Raw genomic sequence first — 26,069 nt, 5'->3', positions numbered from 1 at the left:
ATACCAAGATAAATACATCTGTTGTAACATCGAAAGAATCTCTTTGGAATTAACTTCAAACCATATGGAATGGTTTAACAAGGGAAGAAATATAAAAAATATGTGAACGATTAAATGCAAAGCAAGGGTAAATGCAAGGGTTTTGGCCACACTAGATATTGACTTTTTTCTCCAAAAGAGACTATTTTTTGTTTTCACAATATATTGTTATCTGTTTACTTGTTTTCATCTACATGAACCAATATTACATTAAATAAATACTTGAATAGTACTTGGTTTATGATTTATCTTCATTGTGTTAAGTGTATAATCATCACTGCACACTACTGTATCCATGACCTTCTACAGCACTACTTGTGTGTTACCCTTTCTCTATATTTGCTGTATGTACAGTGTTGTGCAAAAGTCTTATGCACTTGTAAAAAAACATATGTAAAGCGAAGATGGTTTTAGAATAATTAAATTAAAAGTTGAAAAAATATAGAAAAATGTATTATAAAGAGTAGTAAACAGTTAAACTAAATCAATATTTATTTTGACCACCAATAACCTTAAAACCCACATCAAATCTCTTAGGTAAACTGTCTTCTCAGAAAATTGGCTGGTAGGTTGTTTTGAGCAACCTCCGTAACATTTAATCTTTTGGATAATTAATGTTTGTCTCAAATTAGTTATTTTCTACTGACAAACTAATGTAGAAAACAAGAAAATAAATTAGACTTTTTTTTAAATCTAGGCTTTTGCACACTACTGTATTTCATGCCAATAAAGCAAACTCAAGTTTAACTCAATATGGATTGGTCTTCAGCATTTTCCTTTGCTTTGATTCCTCACATCGTTATAGGTGTTCAATGACCCTATCCACGGCTGTATTGAATTGCACCCTTTGCTGGTGAGCATTATTGACACACCTCAGTTCCAGCGTCTGCGCCACCTCAAGCAGCTGGGAGCCACAGACTTTGTTTTCCCGGGAGCCTGCCACACCCGCTTTGAACACTCTATTGGGTACGTCATGTTCCCTTTAAAAGGGCTCAAGTGCCATTTGGGTCTTGCATGGCAAAGGTTTTTATTACCTTAACCAATTTTAATATTTTATTATTTCGGAAATGTTCAATTAATAGCATTTTTACGACAGTCGTGAATGAAGCATAAAACTTAACAATTATGCATTGAAAAATAAAAGCAGGGTATGATTTGGCAGCTCTTAAAAGTGTCAGAGTAAGTATATTTTTGAGTGTGGGTCAAGAGCTTATAGCACAGAGTAGCAGTGTGTGCTAGTTGTCAAGAAGGTGAGTTTGTAACCAAATGATTTGATTCCCAGGGTGGGCCTCTAAAATCCTATCATTGAAAATTGGCATCTAGCTGTGTAAATTGGGTGGATCCACTGGGTGGATCCAATTTGCCTCTGGGTATCCACTTACCAAATAATGTCCTGTAAACAATGTAAAAGAATGTGGTCTTTCTGGCAGGGTGTGCTACCTGGCAGGAGAACTGATGAATGCCCTGAAACAGCGCCAGCCTGAGCTGAATATTACTGAGAACGACATACTGTGTGTCCAGATAGCAGGACTGTGCCACGACCTTGGTATGTTTCACAGCCCCTCCGTCAATACATCTTCCTCTTACCCTAAACAGTTGGTATTGTCAGGGACCAGAACAGTAACCCAGTAGTGAAAACACAGGAGTAAGCTTTCAAGTCTTAATTTTCTTTGCAGCAGAGTAAACAGGCAAAGGTCGATAGCCAGCAAAAGGTAGCAACAGAGAACAGGCAGTTTGTAAACGAGAGTCCATGCAATGGGTTGGTACACCAGCAAACCGATATATCAGGGATAATCCAATACGAAGTCAAAGTCACAGGCAAAGGGTTGATAACACACCGGCAGTCCAAACAAAAACAGAATCCCGAAACAAAAACCGAGAAGCCAAACAGGGCCGAAAAACCTCAGAAGGATAAATCTAGAGCTGGAGGTCTAAGACAAAACAGGCCGTAATGGCAATCAATCAGAAATAAGAGAGTATGGTCAGGACACAAAACAATCTGGCAACAATCTGGGAGTTTAATACATGGACATAACAAGCATGATAACGAGGAACAGGTGAGTCGAATGATAGGAGACAGAAAGGAAGTACACATAAGGACTGGAAAGGCGGAGACACAAAATAAAACACAGATGAAATGAATGAATGAATGGAACAACCAGGAAACAGACTATGGTAAATACAGAGGGAATGAATACACGGAAAAGCTAACAACTTAGACAAAAACTGACAATGAAAAACATAGAACCTGACAGGTATTGGCTTTAGCCATAAGTAAATATAATGCAAGTCAGTTGCCCTCACCAGTACAGGGAATGTACTACAATACAATTCTGTTATTGTCCCTTGAAGGGCAATTTGCAGAAAGGTTTAAAAGAACACAGAACACACAAGTTAAAAGAACACTTAAAATGACAGCCGTAAGGGAGTCAACAAAACATACACTCACCAAGCACTTTATTAGGAACATTGTTACTTTATTACACCTACATACTCATGCGATTATCTGATCAGCCAATTGTGTGGCAGCAATGCAATGCATATTATCATGTAGACATGGATCATGAGCTTCAGGTAATGTTCACATCAACCATCAGAATGGTAAAAAATGTGATCTAAATGACTTTGACTGTGGAATTGTTGGTGGCAGTCAGGGTGGTTTGAGTATCTCAGAAACTGCTGATCTCCTTGGATTTTCACACACACTAGTCTCTAGAGTTTGCAAAGAATGGTGCAAAAAAATTATAATCCAGTGACCAGTTCTGCAGACATAAATGCCTTGTTAATGAGAGGATTGCCAGACTGGTCAAAGCTGACAGGAAGGTGACAGTAATGCAAATAACCACACATTATAACAGTGGTATGCAGAAGAGCATCTCTGAACACACAGCACTAAGTGAATAGGCTACAGCAGGAGAAGTCTAAAAAATAAGTCTAATAAATACCGTATAAAGTTCTCGGTGAGTGTAGACCTATAGCCATGAAGTGAATAAACTAAATATGTACCAGTTCTCAAAGTTAATATTAAGTTTATATAATATGTAGGGTGCATTATCAGGTTGAAATAAATAAAAAGTATGATTACTTGTGCTTGTTCGGCAGATTAATGGTTCTCTTGTACTTGAGCTTGGGTACCCTGAATCCACGCCAAGTTGGAAGGACCTCAAACTTACTGTTCACCACATTCTCAATTTTCATCTCCTGCAGCCCAACCATAGTTTTCATTCCATTCCAAGCCAATCTCAAATTTGATCCAAGCCTACCCTCAATTTTTTCCTTATACATTTATGATTTCTCTTTCGGCAGCCTCATCATTGGGATGCTCTTTGGTCAATAAACCCTCCTGTGACTTATTAACCTAAGGCTTATTGTTGGGATAAATCTTCACTAGTTTTGAAGAAATCACAGCATTCTCCCAAACAAACGACCCTGTTGGTGCTGGGTGCGGTCATCTGTCCAGACGTCCTCAAATCTGTGTCCATGTCTGAGCCCTAACATGCATCTTCTGTCAGGTTGAAACGGAACACTAATTCGCCTACACTGTCTGTTGATTTGCATCTCTTTCCTTATCGAAGTTGGAGGATAATGTAGTCACGTTATTGGTTGATTTTGTTGCTATCTTTAACCCCTTCCCCGGCGGAGACGAGTATATACGCTTTTACCGAATGTGTTTTTTTCAGTCACGGACGAGTCTAAACACTTTTATTTTCAAAATAAAATTTCAACCACAAAAATGGGAAAAAAATGAAATACATAATCAGCATAAAAAATACTATATTAAATATAATAAAATGAAAATCATCTGAAAATGACAGGTTTTTTCCAAAATAATTGGCGGGGAAAGGGGTTAAAAGTTGAAAAAAGTCTGCTATAAGGAGGGTCATCTTCCCTATTGTAATATATTTTATTATTCTTTGGTTTTTATTTTTCCCCAATTGTTATAGTATATATTTTTATAGTGACAGTTCTTATCCCCTCTTTCATCCCTCTTGCTGTGGTCAGGACATGGCCCTTTTTCCCACATGTTTGATGGAATGTTCATCCCAAGAGCACACCCGGTTTTGGGATGGAAGGTATTTTTCAACTTCTTCTCTTTTGTGTCCTGTTCTTTTGTTGCCTGTATTTTTGCTTTTACATTACTCTATAAACCACACAATGCGTATCGGTTCATGCTGGTGCTTATGCTTATGCTTATCCTTAATGCTGTCTGTCTGTCTGTCTGTCTGTCTGTGCGTGCTCTAGCATGAGACTGCATCTGTGAAAATGTTAGATCACCTGATCGAGGTAAACGGTCTGGAGCCAGTGATGACGCGTCATGGGCTGAACCTGCCTGAGGATTTGGCGTTTATTAAGGAACAGATCGACGGACCCCTGACGAACCCTTTTGCTCCCGACCAGGTGCGTCTCTACGATAACCTGGGGTGGCCTGTAGCGTAGTGGTTAAGGTAAATGACTGGGATAGGCAAGGTTGGTGGTTCTAATCCCAGTCTAGCCACCATAAGATCCACACAGCCAGTGGACCCTTGATCAAGGCCCTTGACCCTGCATTGCTCCAGGGGAGGATTGTCTCCTGCTTCGTCTAATCAACTGTATGTCGCTCTGGATAAGAGCGCCTGCCAAATGCCGAAAATGTAATGTAACCCAAACACACAGGCCTGCTCTCTATTCTTACATATCTCTTCTCTAGTGGCTTTTTGTGTGCTAGGTTCCAAATATTGTTTTTTCTCATCTCTACAGTGGCCATATCAAGGAAGACAGGAAGAAAAATCTTTCTTGTATGAGATTGTGGCCAACAACAACAATGGAATTGATGTGGACAAGTTCGATTATCTTGCTAGGTGAGTGATTTTGGTAGAAGTGCACTTTATGGAAATTCTGGGGCTGATATCAATATCTTCTCATACGCTAGGCTGATTTCCTGCAACAAAGTTCCCACCTTCTGCACTACAAGAAAGATATAGTGGTGCTCGAAAACGTTCAAAGAAGGGCAACCAGATTGACATCAGAAAGATTCAAGATGCTTAATCTCTTTAAGATTGGTAAAGGGAGATGTAGGGGTGTAATAAGGACCCATTACTCAGACTTCATGGGGACTAATAAGGAAAGCTAGATCATGAGACTTAGGGGTGATTTGATTGAGGCTTTTACATTTCTTAAAGGGATTAACTAAGTGAAGTACAGGCAATTATTCAGGAGTTTGGTTAGCAGAACGAGGGGGCATATTTGGAAATGAGAAAATAATTTTTTTTTTTTAAATTCACAGAGAGTATGTGGAATAGCTTGCCAGGACATAGTGTAGTGGAGCCAGAAACATAAGGTTTTGAAGGCCAGGATTTATAAATAGATACTATTTAGTGGTACTATTTACTGGCAGTCTGGAGTTGCTTGTCATCATATCATCATGGTCCATCATACACATTCCCCCCATTTTAAAAGACCAAAAGTAATTGCACAGTTGGCTTCTCCGCTTTTTCTGATTACTTGTGTGTTCAATCACTTCCTTAGTACAGGTATAAGAAATCGGCCAGTATCTAGTCCTGATTCTAGGATTGCCATTGGAGTGACCACGAGGACCAGAGTTAATGAGCCAGCATGCATGGCAGCCATGCATGCCTAAATGGTAACACCGCCACCACCATGTTACACAGATGAAGGGGTTTGCTTTGGATCATGGGCAGATGGTGGCCACTTTTGGCCTACTCCCTTTTTGCCATCACATTGTTACAAGTCAATCTTGATCTTGTCTTTCCAAAATACCTTTTTCCAGAACTCTGCAGCCTCCTTTAGGTTCTTATTAGGAAGCTGTAATCTGGCCATCCTGTTTTTCCTGCTTACTAATGGTTTGCATCTTGCAGTGTGGCCTCTGTATTTCTGTTATCTTCTGCAGACAGTAGTCACATCCACACCTGCATGATGAAGAGTGTTTCTGATCTGCTAGACAGGTGTTTTTTTGGTTTTTCTTTATTTGGTCATCAACTGTACACCTCTTTCTTCTTCGGCAGCTCCTTTTACTGAGCTCACCAGTTCTTAATTATGTTCCAACTAGTTTATTTTGGTAAGCCTAATATATCGCTGATGGACTTTTCCTATTTCTCAGCTTCATAATTGCTTCTTTGACTGTGAACTGTCACTGACAACTCTGGTCCTCATGTTGACAAATTCCAATGACAGACTCCAAAGGCAATCCAAAGCCTATAATCAAGACTTGATACTGAAATCTTTCTTATACCTGCACTAAGGAAGCGATTGAATACACCTATCACATCAGAACAGCTGAGAAGCCAACTGTCCAATTACATTTGGTTTCCTAAAATGGGGGGACTATGTATAAAAAAGGATACAATTCCTATATAGATCACCTGATGACGTACATACAGTACCTTCAAATTGAAGGTGACAGTCTGTATTTTAATCTCATTTTATTCATTAAAAAAAGTGAATAAAGTGCAGATATTTTTAAATAGCTTTTAGTCCCATATTTCAAATGTATGCATTATTCTTTTACAGGAAGCAAAGAAAAGGAATATTAATCTGTCTACATTTTTCTCTTCGAACTCAACCACTTACTGTATAAACTGAATAAATATTTCAAGATTTAACTTCACTTTAAATGACTGAACTAATATTTAGTTGCATAACCATTGTTTTTGATAACTGCTGTGCATCTGCGTTGCATCGAGTCAACCAACTTCTGCCACCTAGAAACAGGTATTTCAGCCCAGGATGAACAAACTACATTCCACAGTTCCTGTGAATTTTTGGGTTTTGCTTCAGAAACTGCATTTTTAATGTCACCCCACAAGTTTTCAATGGGGTTGAGGTTGGGGGATTGAGCTGGCCAGTCCATTATCTCAATCCTTTTTGTCTGGAACCAAGATGTTGCTCACTTACTCATGTGTTTGGGGTTGTTGTCTTGTTGAAACACCCATTTCTGAAGTACTGTCGATGAACACTGAATAACAATTTTACTCTCATCAGTCCACAGAATGTTACGCCATTTCCCTTTGGGCCAATCGATGTGTTCCTTGGCAATTTTTTACCGATTGTGCACATGCGGTTTTTTCAACAATGGTGCTTTACGGGCGGCTTCTTGCTGATAGCTTAGCTTCGATCATCCTGACTAACAGCACTTGTAATTGTAGATCATCTTTGATCTTTCTGGAACTGATGAATGGCTGAATCTTTGCCATTCTGACTACTCTTCGATCCGTTTTAACAGTAGTTGCTCGTTTTCTTCCATGTGTTTCGGGTTTTTGTTGCTATTTTAAAGCATTTGAGATAATTTTAGCCAAGCATCCTATAATTTGCTGCACTTCTTTATACGTTTTCCCCTCTCCAACTTTTTAATAAAATGACGTTGGTCCTCCGAACAATGTTTCTTAGCAATTCAGAAGGAAATATATTTTATGACAATGTGCGAAACATTTGCTTCCCTTCTTCCTTAATAAAGGACAATTAATGACATCTGTTTTTATTTAAATCCACACTGCTATTATTTTGAACATGCCCCTTTCAATGAATGAGTCAATTACTCAGAACAAGCAACGTGCATGTCATGACAGTTGGGTCTGTTTGCCAGTCAATGATTAATTTAATTAAATTTTTTTAACCAATATCCAATTTCCATAATCTTTACAAACTTCTCTCTTTGCCATTAGAGACTCCTACTACCTGGGCATGAAAAATAGCTTTGACCACCGACGCTACCTGAAATTTTTACGTGTGTGTGAGGTGGACGGATTGAAGCACATCTGCCCTAGAGACAAGGTACTGGTGCCACCATGCAGAGACTAGGACCCCACACACCACATTGTGAAATGGAATCTATTGTATCTGTAAGCCTTGCACGAACCCAACGACAGAATTTAGCGAGGGTGAAGGTATCTGTGTGCTTGTCCTTCTGACCTGAATGAGGTTAGTAGGGTTAAATGTTAATGGTTAATGACTACATCAGCCAATAAATAAACCAAGTTACAAAGACAGTAGTACCACTCTATGTGGTGGGAATTTTAATTTATTCCTGTAAGAAAACACTCAGAGACAGAGACAGTACATAAAATCCAATCTTTACTATGCGCATAGGGTCCAAGTTACATGCAAAAACAAGGACAAAGGTTTTTCTCCTTTGTCTGGATATTTGTATGTGCAGAGCACAACAAATGTACGCCCCCTTTGAATATTAATATTCCCAATGATCAATATTCAAAGACAATCCACCACTCTTCTCCTTACAACAGATTGTTTATTCATATCTCCCCCTTCAAGGTACTGTCTATGCAGATACATGTTCTCAAAACATTCCAGCATGATGTATACGCAGGGGCCTGTGCAATTAACTGCGCGTCTGAGAAATCTATCTTATCTTGTTTTAACTCCCTATTTCCAGGAAGATAATCCCCATGGTAGCTTCCGTCATGAGGTCTTGTGTTTTTGGTTCTGCAGGCTCTCAGGCACCAAGACAAGATAGTCCAGAACACACAGTTAATGGCCGTGGCCCATGGTACAGACAGGGAGAGACATCTCCACTCACACAGTTACAGAAAATAATATTCATTAGCACAAAGAAAGTTATGGTACTTTAACAATTATGTATGATCTGGATCACTCCAGCATAAGCAACAATAATAGGATAAGTAATTAATAATAAAATAATCACATGAATATATAATTTCAACAACACTCTGCCTTCCGCTTTCTACTGGTCCGGGCATCTCCACAATAGGGCCAATAAATCTACCTTTGTATTTATTATCTGACTCCATTTTAATAACAATTTAGATGAGTTATCTAGGTTTGGAAGATTTCTTATTTATAATTTAGACTTGATCGCTAAAGGAATCCTGTACCGTAACAGACTCCCTGAATAGTCCTCTGCATGTCTCACAAGCTGGCTAGATATCTACAGTCATTACAGAGGTCGCAGGAATAACTGCTATTGGGTGTAGCTGATGGCGGCTCAGGGACCCAAGAAGACCAACATTAGCTATGACTGTTCTTGACATGAATGAACTGACTAGCGGAGGCGATTGATTTACTGTCAGAGGCCTACGGGTGCAATATGCCATGATACATTAAGCGTAAATTTGCAACCTCCCTAGACCAACTCTAGGGAGTAACCAACAATGTATTTTATCAGGCAGGTTACTTACTTAATCACATTCAATTCCAAATTAAATATAAATAAAAGTTTTACAAGAGAAACCAAATTGTCTTAAAAGTCATACCTGACAAAGGCTATACGCACTATGTGGGTCTGGCTATAGACACCACAACAAAATCTACATGCATTATGTGCATGGGAATCTGACTACATTCTCCAGTATATAAAAACGACACTAAATAAAAGCACAAACCAGGCCTTTGATTTTTGATAGGATTTTATCAGGGGGGTCGAAGCAAATTACTTTCACTGGGACAGATACTCGCCATTCCCATCAGAAGCTGAAGACCTAGTTTAAGTATCTTTGTATTTTAGAATCAAACAAGTCTCATGCATTGCACATGGATTGTACTTGCACCAAACTTCCCTTTTGCTGATATGATTCATTATTTTGATATACTTTTGTTTTGCCATTATGATGCGTATGTTAATCGTATGGTTTTGTGAGCACCTTGCCAATTTCTGTTGGTTCCAGGAAATGGAAAATTTGTACGACATGTTCTACACACGGTATAGCCTTCATCGCCGGGCCTGCCGGCACAAAGTGGGAAACATCATCGCAACAATGTGAGTACCTTCACACTTTTCCAAAAAGACCCCAGCTCATACTGGGGAACCATGTCCAATATTGCTTTGCCATAATGATATAAATGTAAACAGTGATGGCTTCTCTTGTCTACAGGATAACAGAGGCTTTTGTGAAGGCTGACAAACACTTTAAGATCATAGGCTCTGATGGCAAGACTTTCTCCCTCTCCACTGCCATTGAGGATATGGAGGCTTACACCAAACTCACCGGTTAGGCACTTTACTTACCTGTTATTTAGTGATGGAAGGCTCTCATATTGCTGAGATTTAATGGAAGAGCAGCAAATTAAGTGCCCTTTAAAACACAATGGTATCAAATTTACTAAAGTGCAGGTGCTATCTGCATCACCTATATGCAGCCCAAGTTTTTGAAAATTGTTTAGCTCTTGAGAACGTTTAGGCTTAAGAATTAAGACTACACCTGATAATAATAATAAGAAGAAGAACCCCCCCCCCCCCCCCCATTCCCTTTTCAGACCACATCTTCCAGGAGATCCTGAACTCCTCGTCTCCAGAGCTGGCTGAGGCTCGGGCCATCCTGCAAAACATCAATTGTCGCAAGCTCTACAAGTTTTTGGGCAAGATCCGACCCAAGAATCCTGTGGCAGACACATCGGTGAGACTAGATGAACCAGTCTGTAGACACTGTAAAATGGGGGAGAGAGTGAAAGAAGGAGATGGTGGGAATGACAGGGAGCCTTGACAGAGCATTTCTAACACAATCAGTGCCTTTATACCTCTGTCTACTTTGCGTCACTGTTCTGTAGTAGGTCTTTCATCACTCTGACTCGGGTGGTCCATTTTTCTTCAGGATGTGCGCGCCGCGATAGCAGCCAGCATTGCTCAAGCCTTGCCTGACAGCAGCACAGGTGTAACACCTCAGGCTGAAGATGTCAAAGTCACTGTGAGTCAAATGTCTACAATAATGCCTCTTTGCAACTGTTCTCTGATTGAAACCTTATGTACACCATGCAGGTCAGTTATAATTATTATAAGAATTCCATTTCCAAATACTTCATACTACATCATGGCACTATTGTATTTAACAATGCGAATACCATTTACTTTTACATTTCTGCTTGGCCTGCGTTTAACCATGTTTTGAAATGTTCATGTTTGTCAGCCTTGACTGTGGTTACCAGTCAATATGCTAAGATGCTATGCTAAATTTATCACAATATATTTATCAAGCATTGTGAAGCACACATTTCATCTCTGTTGGATTAGAGTTGGCTTTGAGCATACTTGGTCATATGGCAAGGTGAGAAACAATGTACTTTTACATTTCTGCTTGGCCTGCGTTTAACCATGTTTTGAAATGTTCATGTTTGTCAGCCTTGACTGTGGTTACCAGTCAATATGCTAAGATGCTATGCTAAATTTATCACAATATATTTATCAAGCATTGTGAAGCACACATTTCATCTCTGTTGGATTAGAGTTGGCTTTGAGCATACTTGGTCATATGGCAAGGTGAGAAACAATGTTTACATTGAGAATTGATTTCAAGGCATACTCTTTTCAAGGTTCAGATACTCACAGCCACACCACATTGCAAAACTGGGCTGTAATCCAAACCCAGCCCTGTTTTTATTTTTTTTATTCTTTTTCTCATTTGGCAGACACTTTTATTCCAAAGCAATTTACAAGTGCATAGGTTCTTCCACAAGTTAAAGCATCACATCCATAACTAGTAAAATACACATGAAGTTTAGAAGTTGTTCTAAACATATAGTCATCATTGAAGTGCAATTGTTTTTGTTTTGTTTTTTGGGGGGGGGGCGTAGACAAGAGGGATAGGGATATCAGAAAGATCTACCAGTTTTTGGGCAAGATCCGATGCAAGAATCCTGTGGCAGACACATCGGTGAGACTAGATGAACCAGTCTGTAGACGCTGTAAAATGGGGGAAAGAGTGAAAGAAGGAGATGGTGGGAATGACAGGGAGCCTTGACAGAGCATTTCTAACACAATCAGTGCCTTTATACCTCTGTCTACTTTGTGTCACTGTTCTGTAGTAGGTCTTTCATCACTCTGACTCGGGTGGTCCATTTTTCTTCAGGATGTGCGCTCCGCGATAGAAGAAAGCACTGCTCAAACTTTGCCTGACAGCAGCACAGGTGTAACACCTCAGGCTGAAGATGTCAAAGTCACTGTGAGTCAAATGTCTACAATAATGCCTCTTTGCAACTGTTCTCTGATTGAAACCTTATGTACACCATGCAGGTCAGTTATAATTATTATAAGAATTCCATTTCCAAATACTTCATACTACATCATGGCACTATTGTATTTAACAATGCGAATACCATTTACTTTTACATTTCTGCTTGGCCTGCGTTTAACCATGTTTTGAAATGTTCATGTTTGTCAGCCTTGACTGTGGTTACCAGTCAATATGCTAAGATGCTATGCTAAATTTATCACAATATATTTATCAAGCATTGTGAAGCACACATTTCATCTCTGTTGGATTAGAGTTGGCTTTGAGCATACTTGGTCATATGGCAAGGTGAGAAACAATGTTTACATTGAGAATTGATTTCAAGGCATACTCTTTTCAAGGTTCAGATACTCACAGCCACACCACATTGCAAAACTGGGCTGTAATCCAAACCCAGCCCTGTTTTTATTTTTTAAATTATTTTTCTCATTTGGCAGACACTTTTATTCCAAAGCAATTTACAAGTGCATAGGTTCTTCCACAAGTTAAAGCATCACATCCATAACTAGTAAAATACACATGAAGTTTAGAAGTTGTTCTAAACATATAGTCATCATTGAAGTGCAATTGTTTTTGTTTTGTTTTTTGGGGGGGGGGCGTAGACAAGAGGGATAGGGATATCAGAAAGATCTACCAGTTTTTGGGCAAGATCCGATGCAAGAATCCTGTGGCAGACACATCGGTGAGACTAGATGAACCAGTCTGTAGACGCTGTAAAATGGGGGAGAGAGTGAAAGAAGGAGATGGTGGGAATGACAGGGAGCCTTGACAGAGCATTTCTAACACAATCAGTGCCTTTATACCTCTGTCTACTTTGCGTCACTGTTCTGTAGTAGGTCTTTCATCACTCTGACTCGGGTGGTCCATTTTTCTTCAGGATGTGCGCGCCGCGATAGCAGAAAGCATTGCTCAAACCTTGCCTGACAGCAGCACAGGTGTAACACCTCAGGCTGAAGATTTCGAAGTCACTGTGAGTCAAATGTCTACAATAATGCCTCTTTGCAACTGTTCTCTGATTGAAACCTTATGTACACCATGCAGGTCAGTTATAATTATTATAAGAATTCCATTTCCAAATACTTCATACTACATCATGGCACTATTGTATTTAACAATGCGAATACCATTTACTTTTACATTTCTGCTTGGCCTGCGTTTAACCATGTTTTGAAATGTTCATGTTTGTCAGCCTTGACTGTGGTTACCAGTCAAGATGCTAAGATGCTATGCTAAATTTATCAAGATATGTTTATCAAGTATTATGAAGGACACATTTCATCTCTGTTGGATTAGAGTTGGCTTTGAGCATACTTGGTCATATGGCAAGGTGAGAAACAATGTTTACATTGAGAATTGATTTCATGGCATACTCTTTTCAAGGTTCAGATACTCACAGCCACACCACATTGCAAAACTGGGCTGTAATCCAAACCCAGCCCTGTTTTTATTTTTTAAATTATTTTTCTCATTTGGCAGACGCTTTTATTCCAAAGCAATTTACAAGTGCATAGGTTCTTCCACAAGTTAAAGCATCACATCCATAACTAGTAAAATACACATGAATTTTAGAAGTTGTTCTAAACATATAGTCATCATTGAAGTGCAATTGTTTTTGTTTTGTTTTTGGGGGGAGGGGGCGTAGACAAGAGGGATAGGGATATCAGAAACGGGGGCGGGGGAAATCAGGAGGGAGGACTAAGGTACAGTTTGAAAAGGTGTGTTTTTTGTCTGCATCGAAATAGGGGGAGGGATTCTGCTGTCCTGACAGTGGTAGGCAAGTCAATCCACTACTGAGGAACCAGAACGGAAAACAGGCGTGAACATACAGCTCGACCACCAGGAGCTCGTAGTGAGGGAACCATAAGGCGACCAGAGCTGGCAACTGGGGACTTGGGGACTAGTGGTCTAGCTGGGGAGTAGGGAGTGATTAAGCATTGTATGAAAGGTGGGGCAGTCCCCTTAGCAGCCTGAAATGCCAATACTAGGGCCTTGAATCAGATGCGTGCGGCAATAGGAAGCCAGTGGAGGCCAATGAGGAGCGGGGTGACATGAGCCGACCTGGGCTGACTGGTCATCAGGCGGGCTGCAGCATTTTGGACCAGCTGGAGGGGCTTGATGGCATAAACTGGGAGACCGGCTAGGAGGGAGTTGCAGTAATCCAGGCGGGAAATGACGAGTGCCTGGACTAGGAGCTGGGTGGCTTTCTCCGCCAGGATATGACGGATACGGCGTATATTGTAGAGAAAGAACCTGCAGGTTCTGGCAGTGGAGGATACTTGTGGAGCCAGGGTGAGGCAGTTCAAGATTCTTTGCCGTACGGGAGGAGGTAACTAAAAAGTCCTCAACAGTCAGTGAGAGGACGATTGTCAGAGAGGACTTAGCAGGGATGTAGAGAAGCTCAGTTTTGGCAAGGTTAAGCTTCAGGTGGTGGGAAGTCATCCACGGAGAGATATCAGCCAAGCAGGCAGAGATCTGTGTGGTGACCTGGGTATCGGGGGGGAAGAAAATCAAGAGTTGGGTGTCATCGGCGTAAGAGTGATAAGAAAAGCCATGGGAAGAGACAGAGTGTATAGGGAGAAGAAGAGAGGACCATGAACTGAGCCCTGTGGGACTCCAGTTTGTAGGGGTTGAGGGTCAGAGACTGAGCCCCTCCAAGTCACCTGGTAGGAGCGACCAGAGAGGTAGGAGGAAATCCAGAGCAGAGGGGTCCAGGAGATCCTGTACTCCTCGTCTCCAGAGCTGGCTGAGGCTCGGGCCATCCTGCAAAACATCAATTGTCGCAAGATCTACAAGTTTTTGGGCAAGATCCGACCCAAGAATCCTGTGGCAGACACATCGGTGAGACTAGATGAACCAGTCTGTAGACACTGTAAAATGGGGGAGAGAGTGAAAGAAGGAGATGGTGGGAATGACAGGGAGCCTTGACAGAGCATTTCTAACACAATCAGTGCCTTTATACCTCTGTCTACTTTGTGTCACTGTTCTGTAGTAGGTCTTTCATCACTCTGACTCGGGTGGTCCATTTTTCTTCAGGATGTGCGCGCCGCGATAGCAGCCAGCATTGCTCAAGCCTTGCCTGACAGCAGAAGAAGTGTAACACTTAAGGCTGAAGATTTCGAAGTCACTGTGAGTCAAATGTCTACAATAATGCCTCTTTGCAACTGTTCTCTGATTGAAACCTTATGTACACCATGCAGGTCAGTTATAATTATTATAAGAATTCCATTTCCAAATACTTCATACTACATCATGGCACTATTGTATTTAACAATGCGAATACCTGGAAACCATTTACTTTTACATTTCTGCTTGGCCTGCGTTTAACCATGTTTTGAAATGTTCATGTTTGTCAGCCTTGACTGTGGTTACCAGTCAATATGCTAAGATGCTATGCTAAATTTATCACAATATATTTATCAAGCATTGTGAAGCACACATTTCATCTCTGTTGGATTAGAGTTGGCTTTGAGCATACTTGGTCATATGGCAAGGTGAGAAACAATGTTTACATTGAGAATTGATTTCATGGCATACTCTTTTCAAGGTTCAGATACTCACAGCCACACCACATTGCAAAACTGGGCTGTAATCCAAACCCAGCCCTGTTTTTATTTTTTTAATTCTTTTTCTCATTTGGCAGACACTTTTATTCCAAAGCAATTTACAAGTGCATAGGTTCTTCCACAAGTTAAAGCATCACATCCATAACTAGTAAAATACACATGAAGTTTAGAAGTTGTTCTAAACATATAGTCATCATTGAAGTGCAATTGTTTTTGTTTTGTTTTTGGGGGGGGGGGGGGGGGGGGGCGTAGACAAGAGGGATAGGGATATCAGAAAGGGGGGCGGGGGAAATCAGGAGGGAGGACTAAGGTACAGTTTGAAAAGGTGTGTTTTTTGTCTGCGTCGAAATAGGGGGAGGGATTCTGCTGTCTTGACAGTGGTAGGCAAGTCATTCCACTACTGAGGAACCAGAACGGAAAACAGGCGTGAACATGCAGCTCGACCACCAGGAGCTCGTAGTGAGGGAACCATAAGGCGACCAGAGCTGGCAACTGGGGACTTGGGGACTAGTGGTCTAGCTGGGGAGTAGGGAGTGATTAAGGATTGTATGAAAGGTGGGGCAGTCCCCTTAGCAGCCTGAAATGCCAACACTAGGGCCTTGAATCAGATGCGTGCGGCAATAGGAAGCCAGTGGAGGCCAATGAGGAGCAGGGTGACATGAGCCGACCTGGGCTGACTGGTCATCAGGCGGGCTGCAGCATTTTGGACCAGCTGGAGGGGCTTGATGGCATAAGCTGGGAGACCGGCTAGGAGGGAGTTGCAGTAATCCAGGCGGGAAATGACGAGTGCCTGGACTAGGAGCTGGGTGGCTTTCTCCGCCAGGATATGACGGATACGGCGTATATTGTAGAGAAAGAACCTGCAGGTTCTGGCAGTGGAGGATACTTGTGGAGCCAGGGTGAGGCAGTTCAAGAGTCACTCCAAGATTCTTTGCCTTATGGGAGGAACTAAAAAGTCCTCAACAGTCAGTGAGAGGACAATTGTCAGAGAGGACTTAGCAGGGATGTAGAGAAGTTCAGTTTTGGCAAGGTTAAGCTTCAGGTGGTGGGAAGTCATCCACGGAGAGATATCAGCCAAGCAGGCAGAGATCTGTGTGGTGACCTGGGTATCGGGGGGGAAATAAAGAAAATAAAGAGTTGGGTGTCATCGGCGTAAGAGTGATAAGAAAAGCCATGGGAAGAGACAGAGTGTATAGTGAGAAGAAGAGAGGACCAAGAACTGAGCCCTCTGGGACTCCAGTTTGTAGGGGTTGAGGGTCAGAGACTGAGCCCCTCCAAGTCACCTGGTAGGAGCGACCAGAGAGGTAGTAGGAAAACCAAACAAGTACAGATCCTGTGACAACCATCCCAGACATCGATGAGAGCAGAATCTCATGGTTGGCTGTATCGAAGGCGGCCGACAGGTCGAGGAAGATGAGGACAGAGGAGAGGGATTTTGCTTTAGCAGAGTGGAATGCCTCAGTGACCGCGAGCAGGGCGGTCTCAGTGGAGTGGCCACTCTTGAAGCCGGACTGGTTGGGATTGTGGAGATTGTTGTGAAGAAGATAAGTGGACAGTTTGGAGCAGACCGCCCTTTCCAGAGTTTTAGCAAGAAAGGGAAAAAGGGAGACAAGCCGGTAGTTGCTCAGAGCAGAGGGGTCAAGAGTAGGTTTTTTTAGCAGGGGAGTGACTCTGGCCCTCTTCAGGGAAGAGGGCATGGTGCCGGAACAGAGGGCGGTGTAGCAGCAGGGTTGTAGCAGCATCGTCGGGAGACAGTCGAGAGAAAGACTCCGCGGATGGTAGTGAGGAGAGGATCGTAGATGAGAGGGTGGACGTAGACAGGTGGCATAGGTTCCGCCAACAGGTGATAGTGGATGGTGGGAGAGATGGATGGGTGTTAGAGGAGAGTGGAAGAGAAAAAGAGATGAAGGAGTGGTCAGATATATGGAATGGTTTTACAGAGAGGTTGGTTGTAGTGCAGCTTGTGAAGATGAGGTCAAGAAGGTTGCCTGCTTTGTGGTGGAAGGGGAAAGTGTGAGGGTAAGGTCAAAAGAGAAAGGTGGACTGGGGGACTCACCCCAGGTTGAAGTCACCCAGGAGGATCAGGGGAGTGCCATTGACTGGTGAGGAGCTAAGGAGGATGTCCATCTCATCCAAGAAGCTCCCCAAAGGACCCGGGGGGCGATAAACAACAATAATAAAGAGTTTGCATGGGAAAGTAACAGAAACCGCATGAAATTAAAAAGAGAAGAAGGAGAAGGATGAGGAGAAGACACTAGATCTCCATGAGGATGAGATTAGGAGACCTGTGCCACCTCCTCTGCCAGAGGTTCTGGGTGTGTGGGAAACACAGAAGGTAGAGCAAAGGGCAGCCGAGGTGGCTGTGTTCTCTGGTGAGAGCCACGTTTCAGTTAAAGCAAGAAAGTCAAGGTTGAGGTGGGAGGCATAGGCTGATATGAAGTCTGCTTTCTGAACGGCGGACTGGCAGTTCCAGAGGCTACCAGCCACACAGAGATCAACACCAGCGGATCTGGGAGGGAAGATGAGGTTCAAGATATTCCGGCCATGTTGGCGCGAATGTGTGTATGTGTGTGTATAATCTCTTTGTCATTAAACTGCCAAATTGTGGAGTGAGAGCAGATTTTCAGTTCAGCGCATGTCTGTCACATCTTGCCAATTATGCTTTTTTTGTGCTATAGTATCCCATATCTTTTTAATGTTCACCTACCAGCCATATTTCTTTGTTTTATAATTGGGTGAAGTCTCACTCTCTGTTTTCATCCGAGTGATTTCATTGTTCTTGGCAATGTTATTTTTACAGAGACTGACAATATACAGAGTCAATTCCTTATCTGTCCTCTGGTTTTCTTTTTTGAGAATGTTGTTTGTTCACAATGCAGCTAGAGCCAGCCTTGGCATAATAGTCTCTGTTTCATGCTAATAACACAATTTTTTGTAATTTTGGCATGCTTTCTGTTTGTGCTCTTTTGTTCCCTTTTTACTCCTGCAGATTATTAACATGGATTATGGGATGAAGAACCATAACCTGATCAATAACGTGTATTTTTACACCAAGAATGACCCTACAAATGCCAGAATCATCAACGAAGACAAGGTAGGAGGTTATTTGGGCTTCTGTATAATTCTGGAAAATTTTTGGATAGACAGGAAGTACAGGATGAATCCTATTTTCCTTGAATCATGTCCGTCCATCATTTGTGCATTTCCTGATGCCTGGCAGTGGACCGTCTTGCCCACAGGTGACCCAGCTCCTTCCGAAGAAGTTTGCTGAACAACTGGTCCGGGTCTACTGCAAGAAGACTGATGACATAAACTTTCAGGCAGCCAAGACCTGCTTTGAGAAGTGGAGTAAATGTCCCCGCTTGAGCAAAGGTTACATTTACATTTACATTTACATTTTAGTCATTTGGCAGACGCTTTTAATCCAAAGCGACTTACAAGTGCATAGGTTCTACCACAAGTCAAAGCATCACATCCAGAACTAGAAAAATACACCTGGACTGCTGTTCTAAACATATAGTCGTCATCATAAGTTCCTTTTTTTTTTTTTTTTTTTTTTTTTTTTTTTGGGGGGGGGGGGTTAGACAGGGATAGGGGTATCAGAAGGGGTACCAGAAGGGGGGGGCGGGGTAAATCAGGAGGGGGGACTAAGGTAGAGTTTGAAGAGGTGTGTTTTGAGTCTGCGTCGAAATAGGGGGAGGGATTCTGCTGTCCTGACAGTGGTAGGCAAGTCATTCCACCACTGAGGAACCAGAACGGAAAACAGGCGTGAACGTGCAGCTCGACCGCCAGGTGCCCGTAGAGAGGGAATCGTAAGGCGACCAGAGCTGGCAGACTGGAGTGGTCTAGCTGGGGAGTAGGGACTGATCAGGGATTGTATGTAATGTGGGGCAGTCCCCTTAGCAGCCTGAAATGCCAACACTAGGGCCTTGAATCGGATGCGTGCGGCAATAGGAAGCCAGTGGAGGCCAATGAGAAGCGGGGTGACATGAGCCGACCGGGGCTGACTGGTGATCAAGCGGGCTGCAGCATTCTGGACCAGCTGGAGGGGCTTGATGGCGCACGCTGGGAGACCGGCTAGGAGGGAGTTGCAGTAATCCAGGCGGGAAATGACGAGCGCCTGGACTAGGAGCTGGGTGGCTTTCTCCGTCAGGAGATGACGGATGCGGCGTATATTAAACAGAAAGAACCTGCAGGTTCTGGCAGTGGAGGATACTTGTGGAGCCAGGGAGAGGCAGTTATCAAGAGTCACCCCAAGATTCTTTGGCGTACGGGAGGAGGTAACTAAAAAGTCCTCAACAGTCAGTGAGAGGACGATTGTCAGAGAGGACTTAGCAGGGATGTAGAGAAGCTCAGTTTTGGCAAGGTTAAGCTTCAGGTGGTGGGAAGTCATCCACGGAGAGATATCAGCCAAGCAGGCAGATCTGTGTGGTGACCTGGGTATCGGGGGGGAAGAAAATCAAGAGTTGGGTGTCATCAGCGTAGGAGTGATAAGAGAAGCCGTGGGAAGAGATAACAGAACCAAGAGACATGGTGTATAGCGAGAAGAGGAGAGGCCCAAGAACCGAGCCCTGCGGGACTCCAGTTCGTAGGGGTTGAGGGTCGGAGAGTGCGCCCCTCCAAGTCACCTGGTAGGAGCGACCAGAGAGGTAGGAGGAAAACCAAGCGAGTGCAGAACCTGTGACACCCATCCCAGACAGCGATGAGAGCAGAATCTCATGGTTGACTGTATCGAAGGCGGCCGACAGGTCGAGGAAGATGAGGACAGAGGAGAGGGATTTTGCTTTAGCAGAGTGGAGTGCCTCAGTGACCGCGAGCAGGGCGGTTTCAGTGGAGTGGCCACTCTTGAAGCCAGACTGGTTGGGGTCATGGAGATTGTTGTGGAGAAGATAAGTGGACAGTTGGGAGCAGACCGCCCGTTCCAGGGTTTTAGCAAGAAAGGGGAGAAGAGAGACAGGCCGGTAGTTGTGCAGGGCAGAGGGATCGAGAGTAGGTTTTTTGAGGAGGGGAGTGACTCTGGCCCTCTTCAGGGAAGAGGGCATGGTGCCGGAAGAGAGGGAGGTGTTGATTAGAGAGGAGAGAAAAGGGAGAATGTCCTCAGATATAGATTGTAGGAGGGGAGAGGGGATGGGGTCAAGAGGACAGGTGGTTGGGCGGTGGGAAGTAAGGAGTTTCAGCGTGTCGGCGTCAGAGAGGGGAGAAAAGGAGGTTAGGGAGTTGGGGAGGGTAGGAGGGTCAGCAGGGGTGGAGGGTTGGGAGAAGGAATTGCGAATAGCATCGACCTTCTTTTCAAAGAAGGAGACAAAGTCATCAAATAACACTGACGCTGAATACAGAAAATGCAACCAACCCACTGCAGAACACTAATGCACACTGAAGTGAGTTCAGGTGTGCCAGTAATTATACCCTGAGCAGGGTGCAAAGTATTGGCTCCTCCTACAACAAAAGCTGTGGCCTGCCAGCCAGTAAAACAATAGCCTAACTTAATAGCCTAGCTTACCTGAGAGAAACAAACACCTAACCCAGTTTCACTGAATCTAAATAAACACCACTTGTAATAGCTAACAAACAAACAAGTACACAACAGAACACTATAATGACAACTAAACTGAATTTAGAATCAGCAAGCAAACAAATAATACTTAACTAATCCAGGAGAAAATGCAACCAACCCACTGCAGAACACTAATGCACACTGAAGTGAGTTCAGGTGTGCCAGTAATTATACCCTGAGCAGGGTGCAAAGTATTGGCTCCTCCTACAACAAAAGCTGTGGCCTGCCAGCCAGTAAAACAATAGCCTAACTTAATAGCCTAGCTTACCTGAGAGAAACAAACACCTAACCCAGTTTCACTGAATCTAAATAAACACCACTTGTAATAGCTAACAAACAAACAAGTACACAACAGAACACTATAATGACAACTAAACTGAATTTAGAATCAGCAAGCAAACAAATAATACTTAACTAATCCAGGAGAAAATGCAACCAACCCACTGCAGAACACTAATGCACACAGGTTAAACATCCATCCTCTAGCACAGCCCTTTTCCCCACCAATATGGTGCCTTATCCACAGATTATCATTTGAAAACAACATAATAAACATAATTCCATCCATCCATCCATTATCTTAACCCGCATATCCTGAACAGGGTCGCAGGGGGGCTGGAGCCTATCCAAGCATACATTGGGCGAAAGGCAGGAATACACCCTGGACAGGTCGCCAGTCCATCACAGGGCACACACACCATTCAGTCACACACTCATACCCACTGGCAATTTAGACTCTCCAATCAGCCTAACCTGCATGTCTTTGGACTGTGGGAGGAAACCCACGCAGACACGGGGAGAACATGCAAACTCCGCACAGAGAGGCCGACGGGGATTCGAACCCAGGACCTCCTTGCTGTGAGGTGGCAGTGCTACCCACTGCACCATCCGTGCCGCCTAATAAATATAATTATCTTATGTATTACTTTTGGGGGAATGAAGTTTTTTTAGTTTTTTAACTAGTGCTAGTTTCAGATTGGTTGGCTGTACATCACGACCAATGACAGAGTAGCTTCTTAATTCCCTTGAAGATATGACATCACTCTGTGTTTGCGTGACACAACACTCACATTGGTGATTTATTGAATGGGTGCCTTGCCTGTTGTTTGACTTGTAGTATCTGTGTTCAAATCCATGAATGCATCTTTGTAAAGATCAATGCATTTTTGAAGCAGCCTTAGTTGGGCAACAGAAATTGTATTGGGAGATGCTTGACAAGGCTGTCCTGGAAAAATGCTAGTATGAGGGATGTGAATCATATAACAGTCATTTAGTTTAATGCAGTAGAATAATTGCATCCCTCACTGACATTTTGTCACTCGTTTAGGATGTAGATGTGTCTGGCCTGAAGCTGATGGAGTGCTGAGATGATGATGAAGATGAAGGTGGTCGTCTGAGGGGGCATCTTATTTACATATATATTTGTGTTTTTTGGGGAATAGTGCCTTGACTGCAAAAGTAAAACTCTTCTATATAGCAGGTGGTGGTGTTCAGATGGGAGATGGCTGTTCATAAACTAAAGGGAAGATTATAAAGAAAATGTATTCAGCGACATATGACGCATTCTGCCCAGGAAACATGTGGCGTATGTATCAAACTGCCGCACGGGACTAGAACCGCAGTACGCATGTGATCTAGGTGACTCACTCCAAGCTGAGCTTATGTTAGTGCGTATGCATTCAGTGATGGATCCCGCAAATAAAGGGAGGAGATATTATAAGTGTGGCTGATTCTGTATTCCGTTGAATTTACAAAAGTTAACCAATTGTACCTGAAATTTCTCCACCTCTAAAGAGCAAACGTAAACTGAGACACAAGACAGAAACACAGATCTAGGCTGTGAAGATATACTGAAATAATCTTTGCAGCAAGACCACTATTTCAACCCCCAGAGCGAGAAATCAAACAGATTATTAATAGTAAATATCATTTAATGATTTCAGCCAAGCAATAATTAAGGCTGGGTGTTTGTCACAGAAAATATTTACCAAATAATTTATTAAATTAAGCAATATCACATGCAAAGCAATTGGAAGCGACTGGAATAACGTGCTCAACTGTAGTGACAGTAACTGAAGTAAAAATAAATCAATGTCCATCACAGAAAGAACGTGCGTTTGTTTTGATTAGTTATCCTCGAAAACAATCGCGGAGAAGAAACTGGGAATTAAAGAGACCGCCAAAAAAATAGAAAATCACCTGTGACTTCCATGACAAACACCCAGCCATACAAATAATTACAATTCTGGGAGAAATAAAAAATGGAGTGGAGTCTCCCACACGACGTTGCCATTCTATCCCGGCAATAGTGAAGCTCATTGCAAAGATACATGGCAGAATGTACGCTTTTACGATAAATGGTTATCACCACACGCAGTGATAATATTCAAAGCACTAAACACGTGTTTTAACTGCGCGGTTTAATATCAGCCTATTTAGCAAAATGCGGTTCCCGTTCACTGATTATGTAATGAGCTGTAGCTCATTTGTGTGCAATTTTGTTTTGTTTTTAAATCATTGTAATTCACAAAAACAGCAATATACTTCTTTTTTAAACATTGAACTCACTCTCACAATTTTAGCAAGCTTTTTTGTCAGAATCTAGGCTCCTAAAAAGGTGAAGGTTATTTTCTTCATATAGCTTTAAACGTTAAATTCAGCTAATAGGATAGTAAGCAATCCCTAAGGACATTATATGTGGGCATCTTGAGATAAGAATAACTTAATTCATTTCAGCTAAAATCTGGTTAACATTTTGTGCATTTGGAGTGACCGTAATGTGGTGTTTTTGGTGTGTTTTTACTTTATATATATATATATTTTTATTCTTGTCCTCCTTGCTTTGAGGTCTTATTCATTGTTCTCATGTGGTTCTCATGTACTGTATACTGACGTCCATCTAGGTTGAGCAACAATAAGCTATGGTCAGCGCTTGATTTTCCATGCTTGAAAGCAGAGCTCCTTGAGATTTTTATTTTGAAAACCTTGAGAATAAGAACTTTGTTGGGAGGCATCATTATCACACTTTCACATATGTTTTGACTCTGATGTACATGTATCTGCAGCTGGGAAATAAATAAAATTACACTGATTTAGATTAGACTTGCCTTTTTTGTATTTTTGTATTTTTATGTTTTTTCACTTTCATTGAATGCCTGACTGCTGTTTGGTTATACTCAGTTGTCTCTTTCACCATTACTAAACCTTGATATTATTTTAGCAGTTCAGCTTTCCCAGATTTCTTAACAAAAACCAAAGTATTGTACCCTTGGTGTATTAAGGTTATTGGTAATCATTTACTATTTATAACAGCACAGAGTATTTTCCTGAAATGTTCACAAGGTTAAGGAACACATTTCTCTTTCCATACTTCACCACCTGGACCCTCCCTCCCGCTCCAGTTCCTATTGACGGTCTGTGTGTGCACTAGTTTTGTATATACATACGAACTTATAAGGTGTGGAACTTACTTCACTGCTATAACTGGGCGCTGGCTATCACATTTACACATTGACAGTACGTTTTCAATGTGTTTCTGTGCATGTGTAGGCTATTGTTTTGTATCTAAACAGTCGTGTTAGTTGGAATGGTTGAACGCTAATGTTTAAGCGTATGTGCCTGATGCCGTTTAAGTGCGGTAAAGTTTAATATTCGATTTTCGGACTTAAACTATTAAGCTCTTCAACAAAACACTGTGCACAGTGCTCAAAATAACTGTTCGTTAATCAATGGCGCCCAGAGGACGCGGCGCAACACTTTTTTCATCGCAATTTTAATTCAACAATATATTTCGTCAATAGCTTCAAAATGACAATGGTAACACATTCCAGAACAACCGCGTTATGATGTGGGTGTAGGGTAGGGGCAGGGTGGAGGGCCAGTAGCGACTGAGGTTCGACCCTTGAAGGCGAACTCACAATAAAGAAAGTGGGATACAACAATAAGACCTTCTCCCGGGACACAGGGAGGAACAGAAACTAACCCGTAGGCGGTAATGGAAAGAACAGAAATTAAGCCCAAAAAACGGCTGTAGAAAATAAAAACAACCCTCAGAAAACAGGGCGAATACACAAACCAGATATAGTGCTGGGAAGTGAGCACTGAGAAATAATAGTGAATTCCCCAAATAAAAGTACAACCTAGCAAAAACCGCTAGGCACAAAACAAAAACCCATGAGGCGCAGCTCAGGAAGAAAAACACAAACTAAAATACAATACCGGGGACAACGTCCCTCTACCACCGGCTCACACGAGCCCCAAACAAAAAGGAAGAAATGAAAACCTTTCAGGAAGGCGTCGGTGAACAAACACCACAACCGAGCGCCTTCCTTACCTAATTTTTTGGTAGTCTCAGAGATTTTTTGTAAATAACCAACACCGTACCTGACTCTACCAGAACAGAGTCTACCTGGTGTGTTACCGGCTTTGTGCACGTGCAAACGTTGAACACAAAAGCACTGAAGGGAGTCAGCACTGGCTTTAAATACTCTTGGGGAAGGCAATTCCCCAGGAGTTAATGAGGAACAGGTTCAAAAAAATCTTCTTTCATGTTGTCATTACGGGGTGTTGTGTGTAGAATTTTGAGGAAAAAAATGAATTTATTCCATTTTGGAATAAGGCTGTAACATAACAAAATGTGGGAAAAGTGAAGCGCTGCGAATACTTTCTAGATGCACTGTAAGTCTTTTCCTGGCATTGCTCTGAGCTTTGGTGTTTCATTTGGTGTAAAACATTTCATATGGAATGGTTTAACAAGTGAAGAAATATAAAAAATATGTGAATGATTAAATGCAAAGCAAAGGGTTTTGGCCACACTAGGAATTGACTTTTTTCTCCAAAAGAGACTATTTTTTATTTTCACAATAAATTGTTATCTGTTTACTTATTTTCATCTACATGAACCAATATTACATGAAATAAATACTTGAATAGTACTTGGTT

General features: G+C 42.1%; 1 pseudogene; it reads left to right on the top strand.

The window, feature by feature from the left end:
• The first annotated feature begins 841 nt into the window (after window positions 1-841).
• Window positions 842-24,036, top strand: LOC133116920 (deoxynucleoside triphosphate triphosphohydrolase SAMHD1-like; annotated as a pseudogene).
• Window positions 24,037-26,069: the final 2,033 nt, after the last annotated feature.

Source organism: Conger conger, chromosome 17 (assembly GCF_963514075.1).
Source record: "Conger conger chromosome 17, fConCon1.1, whole genome shotgun sequence".
NCBI classification, from domain to species: Eukaryota; Metazoa; Chordata; class Actinopteri; order Anguilliformes; family Congridae; genus Conger; species Conger conger.
The sequence above is the reverse complement of the archived record's forward strand: the minus strand, read 5'-3'. Positions and strand labels throughout refer to the sequence as shown.